Source organism: Mastomys coucha, unplaced genomic scaffold (assembly GCF_008632895.1).
Source record: "Mastomys coucha isolate ucsf_1 unplaced genomic scaffold, UCSF_Mcou_1 pScaffold5, whole genome shotgun sequence".
In the NCBI taxonomy this organism is placed as follows: Eukaryota; Metazoa; Chordata; class Mammalia; order Rodentia; family Muridae; genus Mastomys; species Mastomys coucha.
In genome coordinates this window covers 92710309-92726378 of record NW_022196911.1, presented here as the reverse complement: position 1 = coordinate 92726378, position 16070 = coordinate 92710309, and the positions used below count along the sequence as shown (strand labels likewise).

The 16070-nt window shown below is 43.1% G+C and overlaps 2 long non-coding RNA genes across 2 annotated transcripts; both read right to left on the bottom strand.

Annotated features, from left to right (window-relative positions):
- Window positions 1–17: 17 nt before the first annotated feature.
- On the bottom strand, window positions 18–13308 carry LOC116078174. Its single transcript, XR_004113443.1, has 2 exons — window positions 13010–13308; window positions 18–66 (listed from the first exon to the last, which is right to left on the bottom strand). It is a non-coding gene; the product is annotated as an uncharacterized LOC116078174 (long non-coding RNA).
- Window positions 13309–13467: 159 nt separating this feature from the next.
- Window positions 13468–14176, bottom strand: LOC116078175. The gene is made up of 2 exons (XR_004113444.1): window positions 14004–14176; window positions 13468–13650 (listed from the first exon to the last, which is right to left on the bottom strand). It is a non-coding gene; the product is annotated as an uncharacterized LOC116078175 (long non-coding RNA).
- Between the last annotated feature and the right edge of the window lie 1894 nt (window positions 14177–16070).

Sequence of the window (16070 nt, the reverse complement as noted above, 5' to 3'; positions counted from 1 at the left end):
ACTTTTTTCTTGTTTTGTTTTTTCCCCATAGTACCCGCCAGCTTTCTGGTGTGAAGGGTGACACTGCTAAACAATGAGAGGAAATAAAAAGGGCATCAGGCACATTTACTGGCTGGGTAAGTATCTGATGGCAAGGAACCCAGGGAGATCACCGGTGACGTGTTGCTTCTAATGCTCTACTCAACTCCAATTCACAATCATGTTGTCATGTTTGCTAGGCGTAAGCCATAATTATTAATCTCATAGCAAATCATTGTCTTTTCTGTTCTTTCCCTTTGGACAAGGACTTATGAAGCCCAAGCTTTCTTAGTGATGGAATTATAGGTGTATACCACAACGTGTGGGAAGAATTTCTGAATATATCCATTTACAAATTTTGTTTTGTTTTGTTTGTTTTTTCAAGACAGGGTTTCTCTGTGTAGCCCTGGCTGTCCTGGAACTCACTCTGTAGACCAGGCTGACCTCGAACTCAGAAATCTGCCTGCCTCTGCCTCCCAAGTGCTGAGATTAAAGGCGTGCACCACCACCGCCCGGCCATTTACAACTTTCATACTAAATCTAATTTATATTAACTCCTTAATACCTCTTGCCACAAAGGATAATACTTAAAATACTATGTTGAATCAGTTACATATATTTAATTATCTAACTCTCTTTTTGGAGAGAGGGCCTCATAAAGATAGCTCAGGCTGACTTTGAACTTCTGATCTGGTTTCTACCTTTCAAATACTGGGATTACATATGTGTGCTACCATGTCCAACTTAAAAAGAAAAAAAAGGCCCTTTATTTTTCACTCCGCTGTTCATGAACAGTCATAAATTCACAGCTTAAATTTAAAACATTCTTTTACTATGTGTGTATTGAGTCAAGGACATCAGGAGATAATTTATGGGAGTCAGCTCCATGTGGGGCTTGGGCTTGGCTAAGCCTCAATAGTCTCACGGACCCCAGGCTGACCCAGAACTCAAAATATAGCAGAGGATGACTGAGAACTTCAGATCCTCCTGTTTCTACCTCTCTGGGTGCTAGGATTATAGCATATGTCACATCCAGTTTATGTAGGGCTAAAAACCGAACACAGTGTGCATGAAAGGCTCTACCAACCGCGCTACATCTCCAGCCAACTCATTGTTTTCCTTTAGTAGTACTAGGAACTAAACCTAGGGTTTTGAGAATGCTAGGCACTGAGTTATAGCTTAAGCCTATAAATCACTTTTTCTTTCTTTTTTGAGACAGGGTTTCTCTGTGCAGCCCCGGCTGTCCTGGACCTCACTCTGTAGACCAGGCTGGCCTTGAACTCAGAAATCTGCCTGCCTCTGCCTCCAAAGTGTTGGGATTAAAGGCGTGCACCACCACCGCCCAGCTTATAAATCACTTTTTCAATCTAGTTTACTTAATAATTTATTTAGGCTGAGGACTGCTTATAAAAAGCATTAAAATGGGGCTGGAGAAATGGCTCAGAGGTTAAGAGCACTGATTGTTCTTCCAGAGATCCTGAGCTCAATTCCCGGCACTCACATTGTGATTCACAACAATCTGTAATGGGATCTGATACCCTCTTTTGATGTGCCTAAGGACAGCAAGTGTACTCAGGTACATTAAATAAATACATCTTTTTTCTTAAAAAGACAGCAGAATAACTTAAGGTGGAGAACTGTAATAACTTAGAAAATAAGCAGGGGTCAAGGGAAAGGTAGCTATCATGAATATAATACAGTTTATCTTTTTTTCTCTTTTGAGGCAGAACTTTTGTAGAGTTGTGGTCCTCTCCTTCTACCTTCACATGGGTCCCATACGAAAATCTCAAGGACACCTGGCTTGCGTGGCAAGTACTTTACTTTGCAGGTCCTCAGTTTATTCTTTCCTAAAACATGTTTCAAGCCACACACACACACACACACACACACACACACCCCAGAAGCTATATAGGGAATTATGTATGGATGGAACAACTTGTTCTTTTGTGTCGGAAATTTGAAGTTGGTTTTGCTTGACAAAAAACTAATATTACTGGGGATGTAATAGCTCAGTTGGTAGAATGCTAACTTCATATGAATGAAACCCTGAATTTGACCCCTAGTACCCACGTGCCTATGATCTTAGCAGGAAGATCAAGAGTTAAAGGCTATCCTTGTGTGTATAATATCCTATCAGGAAACCCATAAAATACATACATATTTTTTCTAGTATAAAAAGTCTAGTTCCCTAAATCCCTTACCTTTAATCCATTTAATTCTGATGTTTTAAAATTTCCATTTATTTATTTATTTATTTATTTATTTATTTATTTATTTTCTGAGACAGGTTTTCTCTATGTAGCCCTGGCTATTCTGGAACACTCAGAGATCCTCCTGCCTCTACATTGTGAGTGCTAGGACTAAAGGTATGTGTTTCTTGTTTTGTTTTGATTTTAAGATCTGAAGCCTTAAAATTACCAGCCAAATCTACAGAGAAACCCTGTCTTGAAAACAAAACAAATAAGCTAGAGGTAAAATGTGTAGTGATACCTCTATAGTATAAGTGTGTACCACATTATTTAGCTTGAAAATAATGATTTAAAGTCATCAAATTATCTCAATGAATTGAAGAACAGTACAAATGTAGTTTTTTTTTCTTTCTTTCTTTTTGTTTTTTGTTTGTTTGTTTGTTTGTTTTTTTCCCCGAGACAGGATTTCTCTGTGTATCCCTGGCTGTCCTGGAACTCACTCTATAGACCAGGCTGGCCTAGAACTCAGAAATCTGCCTGCCTCTGCCTCCCAAGTGCTGGGATTAAAGGCGTGAGCCACTACCGCCCTGCTAAATGTAGTTCTTTTAGGAGAAGAAAGAACACTGATTTTCTCACCAACTTTCCCAGAATCAGTTATACAGAAAAGACCTGTATTCCACCTTCAGATCCCACAAGGTGGCAGGAGAGAACCAACTCCAGACAGACCTTCACCCATGTACCAGCATGTATCTATGTATACTTCTGTTGTCACAGGAAGCGTTCATTAACCCCAAAAGACCACTAAGGAGCCAGTTCCAATGCAATCGAATTATGGTCTCTTTATTACAAGCTCGAGTGTGGGCTCCCTGCCAACCCTGCCAACAGTAAGGTGGAGCCCTGAGTCCAGTTTCAGGCAAGCATTTATAGAGGCAAACAAGCAAGGGGGTTTCTAGCTTGGTACATATCTCATTGGGGGATGGGAGCATTATGGCCTTTAACATAATTGGCTGGTGCTGAGAGCCAAACCATAAACTTAACTTTTGTTTTCTCCCTGACTGATGGTTGTTAGGAAGTGAAGTGCCAGGGGCAGGCTTGTAACCTGGAGGTGCAGATTTTGGGAGGAGTAACCTGGAAACTGGTGCTAGGTGCCAGTTTGTTAACTTGAATTCAACCTTAGGCCCGGTTCTCTAAGATGGAGTCTGTACCCAAGATCTGGTCTCTCATTTCTACATACATAAAAACAGTAAATAAAACTTACTACTAGCCGGGCGGTGGTGGCGCACACCTTTAATCCCGGCGCTTGGGAGGCAGAGGCAGGTGGATTTCTGAGTTCGAGGCCAGCCTGGTCTACAGAGTGAGTTCCAGGACAACACAGAGAAACCCTGTCTCAAAAAACCAAAACAATCAAAAAAAAAAAAAACCCAAAACCAAACCTTACTACTTGTAATGACTATTCCTGGTTGTCAGCTTGATTACATCTGGAATGAACTACAATCTAGAAATGGAGGGTACACATGTGACCACGATCATGAGTCTGGAAGACACGGGCCTCTTTCTGACCTGGACCTTGACGTGGGATGACAGACAGTTTTGATCCAGATCTTGAAACATAGTGGCCATGAAAAGCTTAGGCCTAAGCAAGGTAGTACACATCTTTAATCACAGGAGACTGAGGCAAGGAGATCCCTGAGTTCAAGGCAAGCCTGGGACAGAGCAAGTTCCAAATTCAGGTGTGTACAATAAAGGTACACACCTTTAATCTGGTCCATGCATTCTGGTGGAGGCCTACATAAGGACAAAGAGAGAAGGAAGGCTCACTCTTTTTTGCCTCCTTGCACTTACATGCCAGAATATCTTTTGGAACCTACTTCAAGACTCCAGCTTATACAGAAGATCAGCTGAAACACCTAGCCTCACAGGACTGAGCAACTAAGATTCTTGGACTTCCCATTAATTCACAGCTGCCTATTGTTGGGTTAGCTGGTCTTCAAACTATAAGCCATTACAATAAATTTATTTAATATATAGATAGCCCACAGTTCTGTGACTCTGGAGAACCCTGACTGATTCACTACTTACACGAGGAATAATGCTTGCTTCTCTTCTCATTTTGGTACTAGAGATTAAATCCAAGACCTTGCATGTGCTAGGTAAGCACTCTACCACTAAACCATATCTTAGCCCCTTACTTTTAGACAGGGTCTTGTCAAATTGCCCAGCTTGTTTAGAATTGCAACCCTCCTGCATCTGCTTCCAGAAAAGATGGGATTACAACTGTGTACTACACCTAGCATTTAATATGTGTATATTATAATTTACTGATTTATTTTGTGTATATGTGTATCAGACACAAAATTAAGCATTTTGTTTTGCCTTTTAAGTTTGTATAAACTATTCAAAGAAATAGAAAAGGCATGCCTATGAAGCCAGTGTAAACATAGCTTCCAGTGGTTAGCACAGAAAAACATGAGCTAGGGTAGAGTAGGTACCCCAGTGGGTAAAATTCTCATCATCAGGGCTACCTATGAACTTCTAGGACACCTATTTCTTCTGTACAGCTTGAGAAATCTAATTCTAGGGCCTGGAGAGATGACTCAGTAGTTAGGAACACTTGCTGTTGCTCTTCCAGAGGACTGAGTTAGACTCACAAATGTTACCTCTAGCTCCAAGGCATTGGATGCCTCTGGTAGCCTCGGGCATCTACACATACCCCCGCCCCCACATACCTACAGATAATTACAAATAATAAAAATAAATCTCAGCACTTGGGAGGCAGAGGCAGGAAAATCTCTGTAAGGTAAAGGTCAGTCTGGCTACATAGAGACTCTTTCCCAAAAAGCCAGGAAGTGCAAGCCATTTAAACCTTACAACTGAGTTTCTACTCCTGGCAAGCATGTGAAAAGGCCAGAAATGGTAGGGTGTGTCTTTAATCCTTGCAATCTTACAGCAAGATAGGATGTGGACACAGAATTGCTAGGAAATTCATCAGCCAGCTAGCCGAGAGTACAAAGTACAACAGAAAAAGAGATCCTGTCTCAAATATGATGAAGAGAACCAACTTCCAAAAGCCCAACCACCAAATGCACTGTGGTGCATGCACAAAAATGCTTTGTTTTTTAAACTATAAAGGTTCTTGGTCCATATGGCTTTTCTTTTTCTTTTCTTGGTCATCCTACAGAGATGTATACATGTGAAAACAGACATTACAGTTTACAGTTTCCCAAATTGACTTTGTTAGATTTCCTCATCAAGACTTCCTACTAACAGCTGTGATCCTCCTGTTGTGGGTACTAGTAACTGAACTTAGGTCTTTTGTAAGAGCAATATGCAGCTTCTTTCTGGCCAATGCTTGAATTCTTTTTTTTTTTTTAAGAGATTTATCTATCTAATTATTTAATGTAATTGAGTGTTCTATCTGCATGTACAGCTGCATGCCAGAAGAGGGCATCAGATCACATTAAAGATGGCTGTGTGCCACCATGTGGTTGCTGAGAACTGAACTTAATCACTGAGCCATTTCTCCAACCCTAATGCCTGAACTCTTTAACAAGTAAAATACAGGCTCTTTTTGCAACAACAACCAATACTGTGGTAGGAGAGGTGGTTCAGCAGTTTAAGAAGTCTGTTTATTCAGCTGAGCCAATGTCCTAATTCATACATTGTCTTTAACTAAGGGATAATTATCTGAAAACCAGTTCATTGCTATTGTCCAGTGACTACTGAATAATAAAATTAGCAGATAGGTCTCATAAAACAGCATATGCATGGACCCTAACATTATCCAGTGTATTTTAAATCATCTCTAGATTACCTGTTATATGTAATTTAAGTACTGTTCAAAGTTATTATATATGTGGAACTCTTGTATCCTGAGAGCTAGCAAGCAGTATTTCTGGAGGTCATAATTTTTTTTTTTTTGGAGACAGGGTTTCTCTGTGTAGCCTTGGCTGTCCTGGAACTCACTCTGTGGACTAGGCAGGCCTCGAACTCAGAAATCCACCTGCCTCTGCCTCCCAAGTGCTGGGATTAAAGGCATGCAGCCACCACTGCATGGCTCATAAAAACTAATTTTATACCTGTCCCATGATGGCAAAGAAACCTGAGTTATAATATTACCATTAGAAGCAAAAAGCTGGGTTTTTTTGGTTGTGCCCACCCCCACCCCCCCACCCCGTTTCTCTGTATAGCCCTGGATGTCCTGGAATTCACTTTGCTGATGCCCGGGGCAAAAAGCTGTTTTGAGAGGTCAGAAAACAAAAAGATTAGAAACTTTGATCAAGTTAGTTTTTTGTGTTGTTTTGTTTTACAGAATCTTGTATATTTCTGGCTAGCCTGAAATTCTCTTTGTAGACCAGCCTAACTCCAAATTCACAGAAAATTTTCTTTCCCTGCCCTGGCTTTCTTTCTTTCTTTCTTTTTTTTTTTTTTTGGTTTTTTGAGACAGGGTTTCTCTGTGTAGCCCTGGCTGTCCTGGAATGCCCTGGCTTTCTTGCTTTTGTTCCCTCCTTGGTATTTAAACAGCAAACAGGAGCTATGTTGCAGTACCTGAGGAGGCCAAAAGAGGGCATCAGATTCCCAGAACCGTGGTTTCAGACATGGTATAAGCCACCTTTCAAGTGCTGGAAATTGAACCCATGTCCACTGCAAGAACAGCCAGTGCTCTTAACTATTGGCATCTCTCCAGCCCTGAGGTGGGTTTTGTTTTGCTAATTAGGTATCTCAACTGGGCGGCAGGAAAGGGATCTCCTGGAGTTGTATTTAAGGTGGTTGTGAGCTACCTCAATTGGGTTGGGAACCAATCCCAAGTAAGAGCAACAAGACCTCTGAATTGCTAAACCACCTCTCCAAACCAAGTGCTGGTTGTTATGCAAGATGCACTTGTTAAGAGTTTAAGCATGTGGAGTGGGGGTGGGGGAAGAGAGTTTAAGTTTTAGCTGGGTGTGGTGGTACAAGCTTTAATCCTAGCACTCAGGAGGCAGAGGCAGGGGTATCTCTGTAAATTCAAGGCCAGCCTGGTCTAACCTGTTTATCCAGCTGCATCCAGGTCCTAATTCTCCATATACAGTGTCTTTAACTGAAGGATAGTTATCTGAAAACTAGTGCACTAAGAATTCACTTTTGGGGCTGGAGAGATGGCTCAGTGGTTAAGAGCTCTCACTGACTGCTTTTCCAGAGGTCCTGAGTTCAATTCCCAGCAGAACCATTTGTAATGGGATCTGATGCCCTCTTCTGGGGTTTCTGAAGACAACTACAGTGTACTCATATACATAAATGAATTTTAATTTAAAAAATTTCACTTTTGAAATGGAGGAGCAGGCCTCAATAAGGGTTCGAGAATATAGGTCTTAGAAGTAGAGCACTATGGCTGTAATTTTAGCAGTGAGGAGGCTAAGGAAGGTGAATCTAAGTAAACTTCCTATCTCAAAACCAGCCCACCAGGGGGCTAAAGAGATAGCTGAACAATTAAGAGACCTTGTTCTTACAGAGAGGACCTGGGTAAGCATCCACATCTGCAGCTCACAAATATCTGTTAACTCCAATTCAGGGGATTTCACTTGACTCCCTCTTCAGGTCTCAATAGGCTCCTACATACACAATACAATCATACATGTACACGTAAAATAGTAAATTTAAGAAATACATGAAAACCAACCGACTCACCCAGCTACCCTACAAGAAACCAGAGATAAAAGACTGCCACAAGAGCAACCATAAACCAAAAGCCCACATTTCATAAGCCCACAGTGCATTCCGGCCTGTAATATAATAGCAACTGCTGGCCTAGCAAAAAGTCTAAGCTTCAAATCCTAGCATAGTACCCTACACTAACAAACTTCCGGTGTAAGGCTTCTTGTGTTTTTTTAAAAAACTGTCACAGGCAAGAAATTGAAATAACAAAACTGGCATAGTAAATGCAATTATTATCCAGTGGAGAAAAAACATATAAAAGAAATAGAGGTAAAGAACAAAATCTTGGATATAATAGAAAACTTTCAACAAAATAATTTACTTACAGAAAGAATCTAAAGACCTACTACATAAGTATGATCTCAGTCTGGGGAGGATTTATACTGTAAAGTTTTGAAACAAATTTAAGAGGTGATGGCTTCAGACTTAAGGTATTAGATACATATTTCTAATAACCAATTAATCGAACAATAGCCTTCTACTACTCCCTTCTTCCTGCCTCTTCCCACACTGTCTTAGAGCCAGTGGTTGGGTCACTATAGAGCAGACTGACTTTGAACTTCTCAGAGCTGGGGATTATAGGCATTCACACCTGTTGTTTTTTAACAAAATCTCAATTGTTCAATTTTACCAGGGGCCGGATGCTGGGGTGAAAGCCTGATAGCTCAGAGGCTGGGAAAACACCCAGCTGATCTTCCTCCTCAGCCAACTTCCAGAACGAGTCGAGTCCCCCTCCCTTCTACTTCTGTGTGTCTCTCTATGCATCCTAACTCCCCCTTACTCTTTTTCTTCTTAATCTTACATTCACTTCCTGTCAACTGGTTGCTTGCTCAGCTTCTTGACCTATGGATGACTTTATTTAATCCTGTTTACAATATTCACGCAGAAAGCTCTTGGATGAAAGGTGTTTGCTAAGGCTGAACCACACAACTAAAAATAGGGTTTTCCAGTAAATAACATAAATCTTAAGGGTTCACAATGTGATCAAATGTCCTGCAACACACACCTATTTTATTTTAAATACCTCCCTACACATTCTTATTTTTAAATTTTTAGGCAGGGCCTTACTTCAGCCCAGGCTAACTAGAACTCAATCTGTAACATATCCTAAAACCCGGAGATTTTCTTACCAAAGCCTACTAAGTACCAAGATGCCAAGGAAAAATTGTAATGCCTGGCTATTCTTTTTCCAGATAAGAGTTTCACTGTAGCCTAGGATGAGCTCAACCCCTTTCAATCAATCTTTGCCTCAGTCTCCTGAGTGTTGATAGGGATGAGCTATCCCACCCAGAGTTATTTTCTGAGTTTAAATTCACCCCTTAGAAGGCCTTCCCTAAAGTTTTTAAGAACCCGCTTCTCTAGTGCATTCATTCTGTCAAAACCCTACCTTCAGTACTTCCCTCATAAAGCTCACTCAATCTAACCAAATAATTCTTTCCTTGGAATTCCCAAAGCACTGTTTCTATTTTCCCTCAAACATGCAACTGGAATTCTGAGTTCTGTGAAAATCATAAAAAGGGAATGACCAATCTGATCAATAAACCCTGAACAGAAAACAAAGCCAAGGCAAGGTATCTTTGCTATAACTGGCAACGACACCAGTGATAAAACACAGGTGAGGGCACTCACTGTACAGGGGCCACTCTTATTCTACATTGTTTTTAGTTGGCTTGTTATCTGGCTGTTTACGAAACAAATGCTTTCCAGATGCAAAATCTGATGAAAAACAGGAATTTGTGCAACACACACACATCTAGCATGAGTATTCATTTGGTTTTGTATTATTTTTTGGAGTCTGGATGAGGGTGCAGAATTGGCTGCTGCAGATTGAATCCAGAGCCTTGCAAACAGCCCCCCCCCCTTCTCTTTTCTGTGCCAGGATCTCAACTCTGTAGCCTAGGCTGGTTTCAAGCACAACTCCTCTTTCTTCTGCAGCCATCTCTATTTACTTAGTGTATGTGGCAGGGAAGCAGAGAGGATAACTTTCCTAAGTTAACTCCCTTCTTTTACTATGTCAGTTCTGGGATCAAACATAGGTTGTCAGGCTTGGTGGGAAGTGCCTTTATCCATCAAGTCATCTCAAAGGTCTAGCCTGTTATTTTTTTTTTTCTTCAGCCAGGGTCTCACTCTATGGTCCAGGCTCTTACTCTATAGACTAGACTGTGTTCAAACTCCAGGCAACAGTCTCCACTGTTTCTCCTTTGTGATGTATTATAGACACATGTCAGCATACCCACCTGTGAAATTATACACCAAATTTTACTTTACACAACTTCACACAAAAGATATTAAGAAGGCCAGAGTATAGCTCAGTGGCAGAGCATGTGGGTTTTGGGGTTCAATTCAGTGCACTACCACCACAGGAAAATAAAACAAAAAAACCAAAAATGAGCACAACACATTTTCCCAAATTTGGGCTAGGAGTGTAGCTCATCAGTGGAAAGCTTTCCAGACTGGAATGCAACTAACTGTGGAGCGCTGAACTAACATGTTCAGCCCGGGGTCCCACTCTTCAGCACTGCAAAGACACACACACTAGCTGTCGGCTAGGTATGGTGGGGCACAGTCTAGGCTACAAAGGGAGTTCAAGCCAATTTAGGATAGAGATGATAAAATCCAAATATAACAACCTCTTCTAGGTCCAGTCCCCAAAATTGGAAAATGGGGGTAACAGGCTGGCTCCAGGTCTCACAAGCCTAATGACCTCAGGTCAATCACTAGAACTAGTGCTACAGAAGAGTGACCCCACCCCCAAAGTTGTTCCTGATTTCCTAAGTATGCCTCAGCACACCCCACCCCCCACTTTTAAAAAACGAAAAAAAAAAAAAAAAGGTGGAGGCTGGAGAGATGGCTCAGTGGTTAAGAGCATTGACCGCTCTACCAGAGGTCCAGAGTACAATTCCCAGCAACCACATGGTGGCTCACAACCATCTGTAATGGGATCCTATGCCCTCTTCTGGTGTTCATGAATGTTTGTGTAATATACTCACATACATTAAATAAATCTTTTTTTTTCCTTTTTTTAAATCCCAGTACTTGGGGAGACTGAAACAGGAAGCTTGAGTCCAAAGCTGGCCTGCTGGCCTGTGTGAAATAAATAAATCTTAAAAGAAACAAATAGCGAGCCACTGCCTGGCACACAACAGTTTTTCTTTTTTCCTTTTCTTAAGTGCTCAGAAAAATTTCTAGAAGGGAGGGTTTAAAAAAATCTACCACAATGCCACTGATAAAAAATGTGACCACCGGGCAGTGGTGGTGCATGCCTTTAATCCCAGCACTTGGAAGGCAGAGACAGGTGGATTTCTGAGTTTGAGGCCAGCCTGGTCTACAGAGTGAGTTCCAGGACAGCCAGGGCTATACAGAGAAACCCTGTTTCGAAAACCGAAAGAAAAAAAAAATGTGACCAAAGAGAAAACCAGAGATGGATGATCTTTCACCACCCAGATCCTTAAAGAGCACAGACTCCTTCCCCTAGGCCCTGAACTGATCCTCCAGCCTCCACCTCCCAAGAGCAGGCTGGGATTACAGGAATGCACCAAGGCATAACTGGGCTCTTTTCAACACACCACTTCCCAGATATGCCTAGATAGCATCCAAGGGAGTGCACAGGCACCAATTTCTTGACTGTAGTCGTACATCGATGAGAAAAACCTTAGATCTTTTGAAACTATTCCAAAAATGCTGACATGATTCTTAACACAAAACTGGAGAGGATACTCTATGCTCTAGCATACCTCATTTTTAAAAAAACTCATATGGTGTTGGAACATAACTCAATGGTTGATAACTTACATGTGCAAGGTCCTCAGTATACCACACACAGAAATGAGTTCCATAGTTCATATGTTTTTTAATAAAAATATTTTCGCTGCCTGTGGGCATGCACTTGCTTTCGACAATTTTGTGAAGTCAGTTCTTTCTTTCCACCTTTACCCGAATCCGAAGAGTTAAACTGAGGTCTCCAGGCTCAAACAGCAAGAACAAACCTTTTTTATTTGATGAGTCCTGCCTTACACAAGCTACTCCCTACTCATACTAAAGACCAAGGCACAAAGTGGCCCTTTCACCCTTTCTGGCCTCTCCTGGTAGCCAAAGAAGGCCTTAAACTTCTGATTTTCCGGTTTCCAGCTCCCAAGTGCTAAGATTACAAGTACATGCCATCACACCCAGCCCAAGTTTATATGGTACTGGGGATTGAATCCAGGGGTTTGCTAGGCAAACATTCTACCAACTAAGCTACCTTTTTTCCTTCCACATTTGACTTGGTCACTCTAGACTTCTTACCCTACTTATCCCAGCAACTCCACTTTTAGACAAGGTCAAGAAAAATGTCTGACCCCTCAACCCGAGACGGGCTCAAGAAATCTCGTCCCCCGTTAGCACACTTTGAGCAGCCAAAGCCCCATTGTCCAAGTTTGTTGGAAGTTAACTTCTTCCTAACTCTGGCAAGAGAAATTTCTCTGATAGTAGCAATTGGACCCAACATCCGGTTACTTTTTCTTTCTTTCCTCCAAGTGCTACGGGGATTGCCCGCGACTGCCACCGTGTCCGCTTTCTCAGGTTACTTTTTTTTTTTTTTCGAGACAGGGTTTCTCTATGTAGCCCTGGCTGTCCTGGAACTCACTCTGTAGACCAGGCTGGCCTCGAACTCAGAAATCCTCCTGCTTCTGCCTCTCAAGTGCTGGGACTAAAGGCGTGCGCCATCACCTCCCGGCAGGTTACATTTCTAAACCTCTAGAGGACGAAGTCGTGGTCCCTGCCACGCACACCCAAAGCACCTGTCCCCTTATGGACGTCCCAAAGTTTTCCTTCTCCCGCCCAACTCCAGAATTGCTCATTCGAGCCAAACGCTCTTCGTCCAGTTCTTGAAAAGCTAACCCTCCGCTGACTCCGCTCATCAGGAACTACTCGGCTCCCGGGCTCCGGATTCGCTGCCCCGCCCTCTCCACACTCCCGCTGCCCGCGAGCTCTGCGCGGGAAGCGGACCCGCCGGGCGCTGGGCCGGGGCGCGCCCCCAACTCTTCCGTCTGCACTCTTCCGTTAGCGGCCCGCGCTCGCCCGGGGCCTCCCGCCGTCGCCGTGTCCCCTCCCCCCCGCTCCCCCCGCCTCTTCACCTCGTAGCAGCGCCCGAGAGTCCGAGAGGAATCGGTGCCGCGCTACTCGCGCGCTGCGTCGGGCGGTCCGAGGGAGTAGCGCCCAGAGGAGCAAACAGCCGAGTGGCCTCGAATCGATCGTTCCGCTGAAGCGGCGTACCGGAGGCCCCGCCAACGGCCCTCCCCTCAGCCGAACAAAAGAGCCTCTCACTCTGCGCGGCCCGCCGCCTGCACTGCGCAGACGCGACGACCCGCCGCAGGGCACCTTGGGATTCAGAGTCGGCCAGAAACTACAAATCCCAAAGTACCGCGCGAATCCCGCTCCGCCCACCTCCACTTTCAAGGGTCATAGGGAGTTTCCGTAGTTTTGTTTTCTTTTCAACTTGGAAAGGCGAAGTCGACTATTATTTAGAACACTTAACTCTACAGTCTAGAAAAATTAATGGGTAATGGTGGTGTCAGCATCAGGGCCTAACACATCTGGTGGGGTTTGTTTATTTAATAACAGGGGACGCAGCCCAGCCGGCTTTGAACTCGTGGCCTTTTTTTCGCTTCAGATATCAAGAGTGCTGGATTCCAGGCATGTGCTATAGTATTCCTTGTTCAGTCTACAAAATTAGGGCACGCGGGTTTGGGAATTAACTGGTTGATGTTTGGCCCATCTGCGTTTAAAAGAAAAATCTTATCATACTCGTCACCTAAGATTTATCAAGTCACCTTCAATAACGTCCAGCAATCTTATCTATGATCGCTACTGGGATGAGGTTCCATCTTCTCAGCTTGAATCACTGTTCCATTCAGAAAGTAGTAGACTAATCGTCTAGGTAGACGCCATCAATACTTTTTGAATGTTCTTTATGTCTTTCCCCTCCTTCCCTCTCTATTTATTCTTGTTTTATTTTGGCTGTTGGTTCTGTTGAGTGAACAGGGTCTCAAGGAAGCACTGAAACTCCTGACCTTCCTGCTTCCACGTCCCAAATGCTGAGACTACAGACATGGGCCACCACATACAAACCTTTCCCTTTATTGTCCTTGCCAGTGGGAGACTTTCGTGGGGATTTCGCCATCTCCGTGAACATCCTTTATCAAGATAGTCTAGAGAAACAGAATTAAGCAAAAACCACAGCCGGACTGTCATTCGTTAGCAAGTGTGGTAGCTGTGATTCAGCTGGCTTGATGCTAACTGTTGACCTGGGGACTCCAGTGAGGACAGAAGCCTCATATGACTCATTGTATCCACGGCAATAAGTCCTTGGTGTTTGTTTCTAGCAAACACATGGTCATGTTTTGACTCTCAGTATTTATTGGTAAAAAATCATTGAATATGTGATTAAATGAATAAATACGATGTCCAACTGATAACAGAACTGATCAAACTTTCTGAGGCCAGGTTCAAGCCTCTTAATCCTACTACTCAAGATTAAGACAGGAGGATTGCTGTGAGTTTAAGAGCAGCTTAGGCTATGTAGAAAGTACCAGGCCAGCCTAGGTTACAGAGTGAGAGCTTGTCTCAAAAAACCAAAACAGTGACAAATAAGGAAAAAGAGTGTTAGCTTCACAATGTCATACAACAATCAGTCAAAAGAGACCACTTCTTCCTGAAAATATGTGGGTTGAGCCTCCAAAACTAGGTGAAACCTATCCATTCTGGATAAATTGATAATGAGAATATTAGTAAAAATTTTAGCTTTCTTTTATCTTTTTTTAAAAAAAGATTTATTTATTTATTATGTGTAAGTACACTGTAACTGTCTCCCAACACCTTTTCTTCTTGCTCTGGCCCTGCTTGCTCCCTGTAGCTGTCTTCAGACACCCCAGAAGAAGGCATCAGATCCCATCAAGAATGGTTGTGAGCCACCATGTGGTTGCTGGGAATTGAACTCAGGACCTCTGGAAGAGCAGTCAGTGCTCTTAACCACTGAGCCGTCTCTCCAGCCACAGAATCTGGACCCTTCTACTAAGCAAGCAAGCACTGTGAAGCTAGGAACCTACCCTCTTCAGCACAGGTTAAGCACCCCCTTTCCTTGCAGTCAGGGTTTCTCTGTGTAACAGCCCTGGATGTCCTGGAACTCAGTTTGTGGACCAGGCTGGCCTTGAACTCACAGAGATCCAGCTGCCTCTGCTTCCCAAGTGCTAGAATTAAAAGGATGCGCTAAGTTACTTTTTGGATTATTTTAAAGTCAGGGTCTTCTACACAAATTCCTTGGCCGTGAACTCAGCACAGTGCTTTGGCTCCCTAACTGCTGAGATTAACAGTCTCAGCCATTTGTCTCAGGGTTTGAACACTGAGTTTCAGCACCAGATGAATTTAAAAAAGAAATATAAAGGAAAACATGTCACTGCTCCTAGGTGTGGTGGAAGAGAGGTTATTATAGATAAAAAGAAGAGTGTAGGGGGCTGGGAAGATGGCTCAGCGGTTAAGAGCACTGACTGCTCTTCCAGAGGTCCTGAGTTCAATTCCTAGCAACCACGTGGTGGCTCATATCCATCTATAATGGGATTCAATGCCCTCTTCTGGTGTCCCTGAAGACAGGGAGTGTCCTCATATACATAAAATAAATAAGTCTTAAAAAACAAAAAAGAGCACAGCCAAAGGTAGAGATTTTGGGCAATTCCAGAGAGAACATGCCTCTAAGCCATGTGAGGAGAGGCAGAAGGGAGGAAAGAGGGGAACCGGGTGCAGCAACCAAGATGGCAAAACATTAAAAATGGGGTAGGTAGGTAACCAAAATGGCTGGGAAGAGCCTCTGGGGGAAGGGCAGCCCAGGCCCTGGTCTAAAGAATTCCAGGGTAACAGGTTGGAACTGAAGGATGCTGGGTGCGGACCTGGTGCTCAGGTTGGCTTTGATTTGTTAAATAGGTACCTCCGCCTTTTGTCTCAGGGTTTGAGGTTTCAGGTGCAGCTCAGCTCCTCACCAGTCAATCTATCCAGTTCTCCATTGGAGGTGGGAATTAGTATCCCAAATATATTGCATTTCTAATGATCAAATCGTGTTCCTGTCTGCATCAAATGCTGCCACTCCCCATCCACATAGCCTGAATTCCACTCTCCGTGTAAATGCACTGGCCTTGCTCTTCCAGA